This window comes from Octopus sinensis, linkage group LG8 (assembly GCF_006345805.1).
Source record: "Octopus sinensis linkage group LG8, ASM634580v1, whole genome shotgun sequence".
Lineage (NCBI taxonomy): Eukaryota > Metazoa > Mollusca > Cephalopoda > Octopoda > Octopodidae > Octopus > Octopus sinensis.
Genome location: NC_043004.1, coordinates 62,972,842 through 62,989,888, shown reverse-complemented (window position 1 = coordinate 62,989,888; position 17,047 = coordinate 62,972,842). Strand labels below are relative to the sequence as shown.

The following is a 17,047-nucleotide window of genomic DNA, read 5'->3' as shown; positions in this document are numbered from 1 at the left end:
GGTCTCACCTTACAATGCCGACAAGTGTTTGTAATTCATAAACACACACTCTCACTCATTCACACACACCACAATATTTATTAACATGTATATATATATATATATAGAGAGAGACAGGGTATATCAGTAAAATATACGTGAATACAACGTTATCAAACCTATCCAAAGTTCTTGAATTTCAAATTGAATATCTAGAAATATCATAGTTTATAAATGCTAACAAAAAGAACGCCCAAATGTATATATATGTTGGTAATTTTAATTGGCTCAAGTTACAATGTGACTTCAAGTTCGAAATTTTTCTCATGTCATCTTTTAAACATAGTTTAATAAGTGCTATGAACCTGATCTTTGCCCACCAGTCACATCATCACTTCATCTGATGGAAGATAATATACAATAGTTCACATACATAAATGCATATATACATGAGTTTCAGTAATTAGATTGCATCAATGCAGGGCTACTTAAACCACTAACAATTTATAGTATGTCTGGTATTTATTCTACTATAATTTGCGTAAATACTATGTATTTCTGTACGTGCTTACATACAAATACACACAGGTATGTTCTCTCTCACACCCACACATACACACATACACACACACACACACACACACACACACACACACACACACACACACACACACACAAATGTATGCATGTATATATACGTACACACGCAATCACACATTCGCCCCTATATCGCATTTCTTAGTATCTAAGTTAAAACGCTTGAATGCTTACCTGTTAGTAACTGCAAAATGTAATTATAGACACATCAATGATGACACATTTAGCTCGCTGTCGTTTGACCTATATTTCTTTCTACTATTGTCACAAAACCTGAAATGGTGGGAGATTATGGAAGTCGATTACATCGATCGCAGTGTTTCATCAGTACTTAATTTGTCGACCCTGAAATGATGAAAGGTATAGTGGACCCCGAAAGGATGCACGGTGAAGTCAACCCCGTCTTTAGACCTATATTAACGGCACCGATATAACAGATCCATCGAAATATTGGTAGCAATTTTCTGAAAGCGATGTAAGTATATATACAACCCTTTTTCACAGATAAACATACGCCTTCCCGCACATATTTCCCTCACCAGCTACACACCCCGTCTCTAAATATGTATGCATATATATAAATACACACACCAGCACTCTCTCACACACATTCTCACTCACGCATACTACATACATATATAAATACATATATAAATAAACACACATAATAATTATGTAATAATGCCACTCTTACCATGTTCGAAATCTTCTTACAGAACGTGAAAAGTTGGAATACAGGTTATTTGTATAATTATTTTTTATATTTTCTAGTGTGGTCATATTGGTGGTTATACTTCTGTTATATAACTATCAACAGGAAGTAGGTGCCCTGTGTTAATAAGAAGTAGTGGGCGTGTCACGTGTCATTTGACAGTAGCTAAATCGTTTACACATTTTATATTCATTTGAATGTGGGGTGGCTCCTGGACTCACTCAGCAGTTCTTGTTTTCTCTGTCCCAGCATTCCAATATACTATATTTAATAAAGTTTGTTCATTTAAAATCATTATCTGATTTTATCATCGTTCTTTTTACTTGTATCATTGTCATTCATCTGAGATTTATTTTACCAGTTACCTGGACTCTAAAGAATTTGCAAAACTGGTTTTCGTCGAAATAATTACTATCGATGACATTCTCTCATTAATGACAACAGCCAAATTTGTTTAGCCTCATAACTACCGTACATCCATAGAAATACATATTTCTATGGATGTACGGTATTTATAAACAATTGTCATAACGTTTTGTCGCAGAGAATCACATCTTTTAAATATTTTAAGACCAGTCATACATAGATGATTGACGACTTTCAGTAACTCTTGCAAAAGTCGGTGCTTCCGTTCAACAGATTAGTTAATGGTTTTAGGCATTCTGTAGAGGAGGTCAGAACAGTACTGGTGGAGTATTCTTCGTTGCGGAGAAGTGAATTTTTGACATGGGGCCTGGCAAGCCTACCAGATAGATGGAAGAGCATTGTAGAAAATGAAGGAGAGTATATTTTAGATTGAAAAAATTATCTTAATTTTGAAAAATTAAAGAAGTATAAAAAGACGCATTATTTATGGGATGGTCCAACAGGTTTTTCTTTGGCCAGAACTCATCATCTTTTGCAAATTCCACTTAAATATAAAAATGAGGATGGAGAGGCGAGATCTATCCCATCACCATTTTTGTGTTTTTTACATGGGTGAATATAGCGGGGATGGCCCATGTGAACTTGCCTATTCGGGAAAGGCATAGATACGTGGAAAGAGGTGAAGAAATGAGAAATTTTAACTTTATAGTGTCTTTGGAGATCAGGGTGACGAAGAGGTGTGGGTTATTTTGTTAACCATAGGTAAAAATCCCCACCCTGGAGGAATTTCAGGCTTCAAATTCTGGGGATAATTGTTGTTTTTCTTGTATACAGGAGTTTTTGTGCTAAATCCTAATTTTGTATTGACCCTTTTCCTTTTCTGTCCGGCGCTTCTGGCAAAGAAGGAATTATTATTATTATTATTATTATTATTATTATTATTATTATTCTATGTTTGACTTTTGCTTATATTTGTACAAGTTGGCTCAAGTCTCACCCAGAGACCTCAAGAGACAACAGGGTTGGAAGTTCATGTTGTTGTTATGCCTAGTGTGCCATATATTTGGGGGGTGGGGATGTTGTACTAATGAATGTCTAAAAAAAATTTTTTTTTTTTTTTTTTTTTTTAAACCGAAAATTATGGTTGTTTTAAACCTTGAGGTTACATAGAAAGTATTTTGCGTAGGATATGAGCAGTTCCCATGAGCACTATCTTTTGAACTTCTGCCATTTTGGGGTTTCCTGGTATCTGAGTTAGGTAGCTATCAGCCCCTTTTGCTATCATTCCCAGGGCACCTATGACAACAGGTATTGTTTTAGTCTTCAGCTTCCACATTTTGCTGATTTCTATTTCAAGATCTTTATATTTGCTCAGTTTTTTGTAGGTCCTGACAGATACGTTTATATCGATTGGGACAGTCATATCAATGAGGAGGCATGTTCTTTGTTTGAAGTCTTTCAATATGATGTCTGGCCTATTTGCATCTATCTTCCTGTCAGTTTGAATGGTGAAGTTCCAGAGGAGTGAGATGTGGTCATTTTCAAGCACTGGGGTGGTTTGTGTTCCCACCACCAGTTTTTTTCATGGGGCAAATCCAGGTTTTTACAGATTATCCAGTGAATATATTGTGCAGCTCTATCGTGCCTGTTGAGATACTCTGTAGGCGCTAGAAGACTGCACTTGGAGACCACATGGTCAATGGTTTCATTTTGTTGCTTGCATACACGACACGTTGGACTGCTTCTGATCTTTAATATGTTGGCCTGGTAGTTTCTTGTTGGTAGGCATTGATCTTGAGCTGCTATGATAAACCCCTCTGTTTCAGATTTTAAGCCAGAGGCCATTAGCCATTGATGGGTCAGGGCTTTGTCGATATCTGCATTATTCGCTCGCTTTGGGTATTTGCCGTAGAGAGGTTTTTCTTGCCATTTATTATTCAGAATATCTAAGGCCGCAGTTTTGGCACGGGTTTTCATGCGCCTAGCTTTTTCTGTGCTTGTTTCTTGTATGTCAATCTCTAAGTCCGAAATTGGTTGTATTCGGAATTCACTTAGATATTCCTTTGCCTGTTTTGTGACTGAGTATGATGCTTTCTTGTTTTCATGTTTTGAGACAAGTTTTAACATCCAGTCCTCAGAGTTTTTCAGTTAGGTGTCTAGGCCAATTGTAGCAATCTTCATTGTTATTGCCAGTTGCAAAAGACCACGGCCTCCCTCTTTTCTTGGCAGATAGAGTCGTTCTGTATCTGCCTTAGGGTGGTGCATTCTATGCATTGTCAACAGTTTCCTTATTTTTCTGTCGAGCTGACATATTTCAGTAATTGACCAGTTAACAATATTGAAACTGTAAGTCACGACTGGTATAGCTAATGCATTGATTGCTTCGATCCTGTTTCTTGCATTCAGCTCTGTCTTGAGTATTGCTCTCACTCTTCGATAGCATTCTCCCTGATCCTTTCCTTCATCTCTGAATGCCTTATTCCGTTCCCTTCAATTACCCCTAGGTACTTGTAGCTCTCCGCTGGGTCTAGTTCTTTTATGACATTCTGTTGGTCAAGGTTAACGTTAGATGTTTCTGTCATTTTTCCTTTGATAAAGGTAGCCTTTGCACATTTATCGAGGCCGAATTGCATTCTGATGTCGTCACTGAATTGTTTGACTATCGCTAGTACCCTTGAGTTGTTGATCATTTTTTGCAAAAAGCTTTAAATCATCCATGTAAACGAGATGATTTATATTTTTATCAAACATTTTACCCGTACTGCGCGTCATTGAGCAGCTTTGAGAGAGGTATTAAGGATAAACAAAAGAGGAGTGGTGACAGTGAGTCACCCTGGAAAATGCCACACGAAATTTTTACATCACCAGCATTTAGGGATTCACTGTCACTGTTCAGAGTTAGTGTGGTTCTCCATGATCTCATACTTACAGTCAAGAAGTTTCGCAGAGTTGGTGCTATCTTATACATTTCAAGGCATTTCCTAATCCAGCTATGTGGTAGGCTATCAAAAGCCTTTTTATAGTCTATCCAAGCTATTGATAAGTTTTTGTGTCGTTTGTGACAATCTTCTAAGATCATCTTATTGATGAGTAGTTGGTCTTTACAGCCGTAGGATCCACGTTTACATCCTTTCTGTTCATTAGGGAATATGCTGCTGTCTGTTAAAAAAACTATAGGTATATTCCGTCAGGACAGATGTTAGAGTTTTGTACATAGTTGTTAAGCAGGTTATGGGTCTATAGGTTTTTGGTTCATTTGTTTCTTCACTTTTTGGAAGCAGGAATGTTAACCCATTAACTAGCCAAGAGGCATCCTACTAGGGTGTTGCAGAACATCATTGTACAGTTCTGTTAGCAGTTCATGGCTCTCTGGGAAGGCATTCAGCCAGAAGTTAGGAATTTTATCCTTCCTGGAGACTTCCATTTGCTTGACCTCCTGAGAGCAGATCTTATATCTTCTACCTTGACACCCTCCCACTTTTGCTCTTCTAAGGGGTCCAGTTCTGTAGATATCTGTCAATCCAGGGGGCCTTTTCGTTGTGTTTTTTTTCTTCTGCCCAGATTTTATTCCAAAATCTCTGCACTTCTTCTTTTGATGGTACAGACCTGCAGTAAACGCTGTTTTTCCTATCTTCCTGTAAAAATTCTTGGTGTTATTTTTGAACATGTTGTTGTCCTTGAAAAATCTTTTCATACCTCGCTATGCGGGTAGCTTTGGCAGATACCTTTTGTTTGATGGTTTCTATGGTGGCATCAATATCAAGTATAGTTTTCATATTGTATTTTTTCAGTAATTTTGGGGTTTTTGTAGGTTTGGTAGTCTTGTGAGCCTTAAGGTTTTTCAAATATTCAATGTCAGATCTAAATACTTTAATTGTTGTTGCAGACGCTCTTGCCAAGAAAGCTTTTTGTGGGACTGTTGCCGTTTTCTAATCTTTACACCACATAGGATCGTTGAGATTTTCGCGGATGCATAGTATAGGTGGTTGAGGTTTGTGATATCAACATCATTAACTGAAATTATATCCTTAAGTGCAAGCCGGATTTTACCAATTATTTTCATGTTTTGGTTAGAGTTGCGGATTTTAGGAAGTGTATCACGCTCATCCATGCTGGTTCTTTAATTTTCAGCCATTCAATCATGATTTGATTTTTTAGCTCATGTAGTTCTGTTGGGTCAATATTTGTGTGACTTTCTTTATCTATTTGATGCTCATTGTCTTAGTGTTTATGATTGGTTCAGTGCGTATTTCACTTTGCCTATCACTTATACTAACTCTTTCAATCCTCTCTTCGTTTTTATCCGCCCTGGGCTGGTCTATAATCATTTCCTCTGTATTATCTCTCTAGCTGCAGCTTCGTTCATTTTATCCGATATTGCTTGTCTAACCTGATCAATCTCTACTTCAGTCAGTAATTTCTTTTTATAATGTTTCTTCTAACATTGGCAAGCTTGTTAGGTCTATGTAGGGTCTTACTCAGGGTGTTCTGTTTCCAGTTTAAGTATGCTTGTACAGTGCTAGACTTATCTGTGGGGAAATATATGGCATGGTAGAAGGCCTCGAGAACTTCTTTATTATCTTCCTAGACCATTTTTCCTTCTTTTTCTTTTGATTATTTGGTGATGAGCATGGATGGCCATCTGTTGGAATATTCCGGTTGTGGGGTTCGTCCAGCTCCTGTGTGTTGGAAGATTTGATCCAGTAACTGATTTTTCAATCAGGATTTGGTTCAATTTTCGGGTACGTGGTCTTTTGTAATCCGCGCAATGACCAATGCGGTTTATTGTTTGATTTGTGACTTGAAGCATGACGAGCATCCATTCTTATATTAGGAGATGGATCTGTCAGTTTAGGGTTCACTACATGTAAGCATTGCTCATAGCGCCGCTTCTTAAGACTAGCAGATCTATATTCGTCTGTATTTTTTTTTGTTGATAGTTTTATCTCCGGACATTTTTTTTCCTCCTTTCCTCCTCTTCCTTCTTCAAGGCTTACTGTGTCTGTATTAGTTCGAAATAATGAGAATTATTATTATTATTTTATTATATTATTTTATTATTATTATTATTATTATTATTATTATTCCTTTTAACACTGGTTTTGTTTGAAATCCTGAATAGCGGACTTGTTATTTGCAGCCTACGGTACCATGCTATCTGTTATTTTCAACTAGGTAATACTTACTTGATTATTCTGAACGTGTCAAAGAAGCAAAACCTTTGCAACAGCACTACGGGGCACTCTATTCTGATTTCCTTTATATTGCTAGTGATGCCTTCTGATACCGTCCCCAACAACTCAACAATAGTTGGCACTTCATCTTCATCTTTTTCGTGTTCTATAGCCTGGCTATTTTGTACTATATAAGATAGTATATGTCTATATTTTCACCTTCCTTCTTGATCATTCGTGGTCAAAGGGACACGCAACGTCAATTATGTAGCACATTGCTGCTCGTTGTCCACCACAACTAGGTGAGGGTTGTTATGCTCTTGCACCTGATCTGTTAGGACTGGGAAATACCACAATATTTTACAGGTCTACCACTCCACTCTCAGTGGTTTCTGCTCTCTAGACCCCACTTTTTGCATAGTTTCCATTGTAGCACTCTCACTACATCATGTCGCCACTTATAGTTGCTTGGAGTAAGTCTAGGGTATTCTTTTACGATGCTGGCAGTGACATCGTCCGCTCTTTTACAGATGTAGAAAAGTCGAGTGTCTTGCACATTCCTAATGTTGACCTTCTAATTTGTGGCCAAAGCTTGGTTTTGTGCTGCCAGTATGGAGCTATCAGTCTCTTTTTTCAGCGCTCTTTTTTTCAGCGTGTTCTATCTATGATTTCCTGCAACTTTAGTTGTGGCTACATGAAATTGATTGTGTAATCCCTTATCGTGTAATGCTTCTTCTTATCCTTTTTTGTAGTTCTTGTATTGAGTTTTTTACTTTTTCTCTACTTTGAATACGTTCTGATGCCTACATGATACTAACAAGGTTTCCATACTTCGGGCTAGGCAATTTTAAAAGATATAGTGTTTGGTGTGCTCACTGTCTTCCACACTTATAATTTCCCTTCCGCCATTTGGTCTCTTCGTGTATATGTGATCAGTATCTGTAGATGTGTGATTGACTCCATGCATTACTGCATGCTTTCTTGTTTTCTAATCCAACTCCTTTAGCTCATTCTCTATCCGCTTCATCCCCATCCCGAAATGTTACGAGTGGGGCGAGTTTACTTGGTTTGATCAATAAGAATTGGGGCTTTTGGGATATTAACGAAGCGACAGTACAGAAAGTGAAGTCGCTTGGTACAGATTAACCGTGAACTTTGCTGTTCATGCGCATCACGTTTTAACGTTCTAGCTCACTTCAACTCTTTCTAGCAGTGCTTTGAAGGAATGTGTGTAGAGTGTGATTGTCGCATTGAATATGACAGAGAATGTTGAGCAGAGAATCTGCATCCAATGTTGCCAAAAGCGATGTCTGCTCAGAGTCCCGCGCAATGTTTTCAAAAAGGTTTCATCGTTCTCGATACTACCAAGGAGACATTGTGCAACTGAACCCCGAGTGAGCTTTTAGTCAGTTGAAAGCAGTTTTGGCACAAACTTACAGACAAGTGTCTCATACCCAAATCGGTGGAAATAATTCACTGAAATGAACCATAACTAATCTGCACATTCTCTTATAACTCACGGTTGGTAATTCAGCGATTGTCTGTCACAGCTGCACATACACTTACTATGTCTTTCTCACTTTAACTGGTTGCAACCCCCCCCCCCCCGAACGTTCGTCAATATCAACAGTTTTTCGGCCATTTTGGAAACGTGTGAAACACTCGTGCACTTGTGTACGGCTCATACACTACTGTTCATAAACTTTCTGCAACTTTGCGTAGGCCTCTGATCAGGTATCACCATGACAACTTTAGCTTTGTATTGTCAAATAATATCTCTGATATTCGGCTTTGAGTCCAATATTTGTCTCATTCACTGCTGGGATTCTTTCTTTGTCTGCTCTGTCATCGAATCGTGACTAATTCCACTGCCTCAAGTATCCTCAGGTATTTATATCCGCACACAAGTTCGATTGCCTTCATTTCCCCACTTAGTTAGTTAGTTAGTTAATTTGGCTCAAAAGCAAATAGGAAGGCCATGTAGGGGGACATGGAGTTATGTACAGGGTGGTGTTCATGTAAAGAGTTCAGGCCACTTGAGGTCAAGGGAGGCTTTGAACAAAGCGGTCGTCGGCATCTTCACCATCTCGTCTGGCAGCTTGTTCCACGGATCCGCAACCCGGACGGAGAAAGCTCCTCTCCTTCGATTGAGATGAAATCGTCGCAGGTAGAGCTTTTCGGAATGACCCCGCAGCCGACGCTCTGGAGCAGGAGTGAAGAACAGCTCTTTCAAGAGGTTACACTTTCCGCTTATGATGCTGTGAGCGAGAATGAGATCACCACGGCGGCGGCATAGATATACTCTCTGTTCTGGTAAGCTTTCCTCATATTACTACTATTAGAGCATATTTTGAGTTCATATTCCTTCGAAAGTATCCACAGAAACTGGTCGAGACTGAGCTGTTCTATCTCACTGATTTTGAACAACTTCAAATCATTCAGAATTCCTGATGGTTAAGTTTACTCTTACTACTTCCCAAATCATATCCCAATTTTGTCTTCTGTAGTTTTTCATTCAAGACGATCATACCCAGCACAATTATCAGTGAGGATACACTGTTCCCCTGAGTGATTCCTCTCCTAATCTTCACATCTAATACCGAATTCACTGCTGTCAATTAAGTTCTCCAACATTTCTTATTGTTTCATACAAGCCATATCATGTTTTGTGCTACTCCATACATTTCCACAGTTTTTCTTATCAAAGACTGTGGTATCATTTGCCTTTATGATCACCAATCCAAGCCATGCTCAGATTTGTGTATCTTCGCCTGCCATTTCTGATAATTAGTCTATCAATTAACAGCTTATCTTTCGTTCCGTGACTTCTCTTTCGGCACCCTTTCTCTTCAGCAGGTAATGGACAGCATTCTTCTACGTATCTATAGAGTTCACCGCTCAAAGCACCTGATGACCGTTTCCACATTAGCTGAAGAGACGATGGGTATAATATTGCCATCTCAGGATCGTTGGCACACACCAATATATTTCACTCTGCCATCAAGCTGAGTACTAACCCTGCGTTCATTCATCCGGTACAGTTGCACCAGTCTTTCAGTTGCTCTTCTTTATCTTGTTTCGTTTTTGTTACGCGGGCAGAAAGCAGAACGCTACCAGCCTGAACCCCATAAAGGCTTGGAACTCTGCTCTGTTCCATAGGCTGATCAATTAATCAGGTTGATTTGCTCCTGCTGGTCAATGTTTCTATCGGGAAATACATTCAGTGCGATCAAAGTGCAGTTCTCTATCCTTGATATTTTGTCATCCAGGAGTGTTTCACTACTACTACTACTACTACTACTACTACTACTACTACTATACTACTACTACTACTACTACTACTACTGCTGCTGCTGCTGCTGCTGCTGCTGCTGCTACTACTACTACTACTACTACTACTACTACTACTACACTACTACTACTACTACGTACCAGATGTGTAATCAGAAAAGGTATAGTGGACTTCGTGTATTTGTACCCCAGTGTCAATTTGAAGGCATGCACTGCTCTCTCACACAATGAGGATAATAATAACAATAATAATAATAATAATAATAATAATGACGATGATGATGATGATGATGATAATCAACAATCAGTAGAGCGCGACTGTTATCTCTCTCTATATAAACGGCAGTTTGTCTGTGTGTGTGTCTGTTAGGTTGTACCCTCACCCTGACCACGGCTTTCAACCGATTCTGATGAAACTTGACACACACATAGCCCAATGTCATAATTCAACACTAACGCAGCGAAAATTTTGAAAAGTTCCCCCAGTTCTGAAACAAATCGATAAATTCGACATGGGGTCGAGAATCAGAAACACAAACCACAGACTGTCTAGGGGACGCAACTCGACCTTTTAACTAAAAAAAAATTTACCATAATTTTTTTCCAATTTTTGGCTATTTTTTGGCTATAGCTCTCTAAAAATGCTTTATAGTTATTTCCCTTACAAACCCGAGCAACGCCGGGTGATACTGCTAGTTTGTAATAAATAGAGATTGACTCTTAAATGGAAGATGAAATGAATGAACAATATTTAAACATTTCGGGTGTCTTTTACGAGTTTGAAATACAAAATGAAACGAAGTTCAAAGATAGGAAACGCTAACACATTCAGAATTAAACCGGAATGGCTGCGTTTCTTTCCAGATTAGACGATGAGATCGGTCCTCAGTCTTTCACAAAATAGAAGGAAGGAAAGAAGAATCAAAGACAAAGAAAGCAATTAGGAAAAAATATTTGAGAGTAAGTATGGTGGAATTCACCTGCCATTTTATTAATACCTCAAGGTTGAGATGAATTAATAAAATAGCAGGTGAATTCCACCATATTTTCACTGAACATTTAACTGAATATATCTTTCCCAATTCCATTTTTTTTTTCTTTTACAAAAATCTGGAAATCCACGAACACAATTACAAACACCACTTCCCTCATTTCGAAGCAGAAAATGTAACACAAATTAAAAACAACAGTGTAAAAAAAACCCCAAAAAACATCATTAAAAGAAATCCTAAAATTTCGGGTTTTCGAAATGTTCCGTCAATCATATTTTGAAAACTCAAACAGTCCGAATCTGCAATTTCTTTCAGGTTATAATTCCGAAGTTATTTTGAGATGAGAAGATTATTTAAGAGGGATCAAGCTGCTGTTTCTAGCACATCCACAACACCTTTACTTTTGTCATTTCTTTCTCCATCTGAAATATATTGAAGTTTTTCCAACATTTCCCCCCATAAACACATTTCATTTAGTGATGATGCAATCGTCAATTGCTGCAATTTAAGCAAAACCAACAAACATATTATTTATATCTTTAGCCCTATTCCCCATCAGGCGTGTCCGTATGTTTGTATCTGTGCTTGTGTATTTGTGTGTTTATATGTGTGTGTATGACTGTGCATGTGTGTCAGAATGTGTCTGTGTGTATGAGGAAATCATATTTACTTGCAGAAAAGTATGCTATTAAGAAGAAAATAAATCTTTTACGTACCATTTTAAAATCACATGCATATATATACACCCTGAGAAATGCTCACACACTCAGTGTGAGCGATATACTTTTAGAGGGGTCGAAAGCGCCTGAACTTTTCAATTTTGTTATGTTCATATAATATTCTAACAGTGATTCTGAGTTTGTGAAAAATTTATTCCAGAAAAATATTCATACAGAGGTAGACACGTTTAAAGTTTGATCCTTTATATTCAATCAGGAATACGTGTGTGTAAGAACTGTCATAAAATGAAAGCAAATACGAGAAGAACAGGTGTTAAATAAAATGAATTCTATGCGTGAGAGTTATTACATATACGAAGAGAGTAAAAAGCAGAGAATGTGGTAAATAACACAAACCCATACACACACACACACACATACGGGCACGCGCGCACACGCACACGCACACACACATACGCGCACACACATACGCATACGCAAGCACACACATGCACATACGTATACACACACTTATTTACCTGTCATGAATCATCATAGTCATAACCTTTATGAAGAAAATGCGTACACGCTTATCTATGGTTCGATAAATAATGTTCAGCGTAACGCATACATACATACATAGCTGTTATCTGATACCACTGCATCTATATTCATGCATTGCTTAGCTTATATAAAACAGTATTGATGAGAAAATCAATGAACAGAAATATGATAGAAGAAACGTTTTTTAAGTTATGCACAATTTTCTGTTTAGTATTTGCACAAACTACGCGGTGATTTATTCATGGGAGATAACTCTCAATTTTGTAAATACATATTAGTGAGTTGCCTCCATTGAAAGTAAACTAAATCGACAATTTCGGTTTTGGTTCTTACTTCTTCCAGTGTATTTGTTTATCTCTTTTATTGGAAAGGTACTTCTCCTTGCCTCAAACTTTTATACTTTCAGAGTTTTTTTTTTTTTTTTCACATTCTTTTCTGCATATAGAAATTTCTTGGAAATTTATTATATCTTTATTACGGAAATGTACTCTCATAGCAAGTAATTTGATCTGAGATCGTGTGCTGAAACGAAAACAATTGCAGCGTGGAATGTGTTTATAAGCCATTTAAGAAACTCACAAAAGCCGTTCGATTCACTTCAACATTTAAGTTTAATTTGTCAATATATATATATATAATATATATATATATATATATATATATATATATATATATATATATATGTATACAGTGAACAGGTCGCGGATTTTAGCGACGAAAATATTTTGACAAATTAAACTTAAATGTTGAAGTGAATCGAACGGCTTTTGTGTGTTTCTTAAATGGCTTATAAACACCTTCCACGCTGCAATTGTTTGTATATCTTTATTATTATTTATTATTTCTAAAATAAGAAAGAATTGTTGATGCAATTCTATAGAGAAATTATCGATCAAACAAATGAAAAAAGGAAAACATAACAAGATACTTTCTTTCGAAGGTATATACACGCACGCAACAAAGGCGCGTGCTCACAAACATGCATTTACATAGAAGTGTGTGTAAGAGCATGCAAAGGAATACACATACACAAACACACAATAAAGAAAATATGTTTGTATGTATACTCTTTTTTCTCTTTTTTACTCTTTTTTTACTTGTTTCAGTCATTTGACTGCGGCCATGCTGGAGCACCGCCTTTAGTCGAGCAAATCGACCCCGGGACTTATTCTTTGTAAGCCCAGTACTTATTCTATCGGTCTCTTTTGCTGAACCGCTAAGTGACGGGGGCGTAAACACACCAGCATCGGTTGTCAAGCAATGCTGGGGGGACAAACACAGACACACAAACATATATACACACACTTATATATATATACATATATACGACAGGCTTCTTTCAGTTTCCGTCTACCAAATCCACTCACAAGGCATTGGTCGGCCCAGGGCTATAGCAGAAGACACTTGCCCAAGATGCCACGCAGTGGGACTGAACCCGGAACCATGTGGTTGGTTAGCAAGCTACTTACCACACAGCCACTCCTGCGCCTATGTATGTATGTATGTATGTATGTATGTATGTATGTATGTATGTATGTATGTATGTATGTATGCATGTATGTATATATGTATATATGTAAGCATGTATATATGTATGTATGTATATATGAATATATATGTATGTATGTATGCATGTATGTATGTATATATGTATGTATGTATGTATGCATGTATGTATATATGTATATATGTATGTATGTATGTAAGCATGTATATACGTATGCATGTATGTATATAAGAATATATATATATGTATGTATGTATGTATGTATGTATGCATGCATGTATGTATGTATGTATATATGTATGTATGCATACATGTATATATTTATATATGTATGTATTTATGTATGCATGTATGTATGTATATATGTATGTATGTATGTATGTATGTATGTATGTGTATGTAAGCATGTATATATGTATGTATGTATTTATGTATGTATGCATGCAAGCATGCATGCATGTATATTGAAACACACGCTGTGTGCGTGTGTATGTACCTGCCTGCACGCTGGACCGTGTGCATTTGCATGTGCATGTAATACTCTGACAGATATGTAATACTCTACATATGTGAAACTCTATAAAGTCTAGTACCTAATTTCGGCATACAAATGTCACAACTGGGAGCCAATGAACTGAACCAAATGTATGATCCATTAAAGGTCGGTCCAAGTACTGCAATAGCCCAGGGTTTAAAATCCCACAGCTCATCAATGTTGTCATAAAGCTTAAGAAATATACATAATGTTGACGTAGACGTCTTCAAAGAGAAACTAGACATGCTCCTCTACACAATACCGAATGAATCGACTGCACGGCATGAGGTACAGCCCCCTGTACCTCAAACCGGCAATCAAACTTACCGCTTTGAAGGTATTCTCCATTTAAGGAAATGCATCGATCTAGACGCGTTTTCCATTGTTCGAAGTAGTCCTGTAACTCCTGTGAAGCCATTTTACGCCTCCGTCGCATTTCCTTCATCTCTTCCCCATCTGCCAAATATTTTCATTTTTTCGTTCGTGGGAACAAAAGAAAAAGTCGAAAGGAGCAAGACTGGGTGAATAGTTAGTGTGAGTCATGACATATTTAGTAAAAACTGTCTCATAATTAAGGCGGTGTGCGCAGGTACATTGTCGTGATAAAATCATCACTGTCCACTTTGACACAGGATGGGGTGTTTTCGTCGCGATGCGTCTTACAAACGTTACAAAACTGTCAAGTATAATGATTGGTCAACAGTTTGAACAGGAGAAACCAATTCCCAGTGGACAATTCCTTTCACATCGCTGAAACAAATCAGCATAGTCTTGAAATTGGACTTCACATTTGGGGCCTGGTGATATTGACTAATTCCATTGACTTGATTGCTGCTTTGTTTCCGGGCCGTAGCCGTAGCACCAGTTTTCGTCATCAATTATAACGTTAGAAAAAAGGAACGGATTGACTTCTAGGCTCTTCTTTTGGTTCTCGACACATATTGAGTCTTGACGTTTTTTGAGATTCCTCAAGCGAGGCATAAATTTTGCTGCAACTATTTTCCTTCGCAATTGACAGGGGATGTAGGATACACCAGTCATATCTAGAAGTTCGAGAGTTTTTCGGTCCTCCAAGAGCAGTTCATGAATGTTCGTGATGTTTTTATTTGTTCTGGTGTCGACGGTGTCCTAATGCGTGAAAACCACTGGTAAACTTGAGTTTTGCTCGTTGCAGCGTCCTTGTAAACTGTTTGAGGTTGACAATTGTTTAGGCTGCCATTTTCCTCGACAGAAATGAAACTTTGGCGGAAGCAAGAAGTTCCTTCGTTGCAAACATCGCAAAAATAAAGAACTGGGGAGAAGCGTTGCAAAACAAAGACGCACCACGTGGCAGTAGGTATATACACAAAGACGCCGATTCGCAGACTGATGCACGACAGCCGCACCAAGCGCCTTCAAGTGGTGGAAGCGTAAACTGAACCGCGGTTAACCCACAGATAACGTTTCTGGTTACTTTGAGCACCCCCTCGTATATGTATGTATGTATGCATGTATGTATGCATGTATGTATGTATGTATGCATGTATGTATGTATGTATGTATGCATGTATGTATGTATGTATGTATGTATGTATGCATGTATGTATGTATGTATGTATGTATGTATGTATGCATGTATGTATATATATATATATGAATAGATAGATAGATTGATAGATAGATATACACAGAACATACATATGCTTCGACTAAAGACTGGGCCAGTCCGGCCATGTCTAACTTAATCGCACCACATTATAGGATTTGCGAAATCACTTCTAAATTAAGTTTTGTGGTATAGTGGCCCATTAGAGTGAGGAGTTCTTGTTGAATGATTTGTATCCAGATATAGGTGACTTTTCACTTGAATAAATTTGGCCAAATTCCGTTTAAACGTCATTGCATTAGTTTTCTCCTTGATCTGTTTCGGGACCACGTAATATAGAGAAGGGGCTGTTGAGGAAAAATAATGTGTGACAGTGTATTTATGAGTTGTGATCTTGAATTGGGTATGCAACGTATGAGGTCTTGTCCTAGACTTAGATGAATTCTGAAACTAATGTTTAGGTCGTTTGGGCAATTCTGGCTGTATATATTCCACATTGTACAAACGATGCGTGTATCGATCAGGACAGCACTGAATTGAACAGAGTTCCAATGCTTTAAGACGGTCCCACTATTCTAAATCAGTCATGTCCTTAATTCTATTAGTGAATGCCCTTTGGGATGATTAAGTATTCGAAATATTTTGTTGTGTGGGGAGACCACAGAAGGAAACACTATTGGAGGTGTGGCCATACAAAGGAGGGGGAAAGTGGAATGATAGCAACTTGTTCTCTGAACCGGAAGGTTCTCTAATTTCCATGAACTCATCCAACGAGATATGTGAACCTTATTGTTGATGTGGGCACTCCATCTGATATTATTGTCAATAATTACACCTGGGTCACTGATATAATTAGATGTTGTGAGTGAATCTCCAAAAGAAGAGAATATGGTTGTTTTAGTGAAGACTTTTTCCCAAAATGCGTCAGTTCAAATTTTTCCCTCGGGTAGTCGCATTTTGTTTTTGTCTGTCCATTGACCTACAATGTGTAGATCATGATTGGACTTCAGTTCGGCCTTTTTTCCGTTGATAACTTTCGAGAGGTTGGAGTCATCGGCGAATATTTTCAATTTGTTGTACGTATTC

The 17,047-nt window shown here is 37.7% G+C and overlaps 1 protein-coding gene across 2 annotated transcripts in view; it reads left to right on the top strand.

Moving 5' to 3' along the window:
- The first annotated feature begins 948 nt into the window (after positions 1-948).
- The window catches only part of LOC115214825, a 100,310-nt gene continuing 84,211 nt past the window's right edge, over positions 949-17,047 (top strand). Inside the window, exon 1 of one of the 2 annotated variants that reach the window (XM_036505425.1) lies at positions 949-1,051. The gene's annotated coding sequence lies outside the window, so the exon portion shown is untranslated. Of the gene's footprint in view, positions 1,056-17,047 lie in introns of both variants that reach the window. The other variant, XM_036505424.1, reaches the window with a different exon arrangement.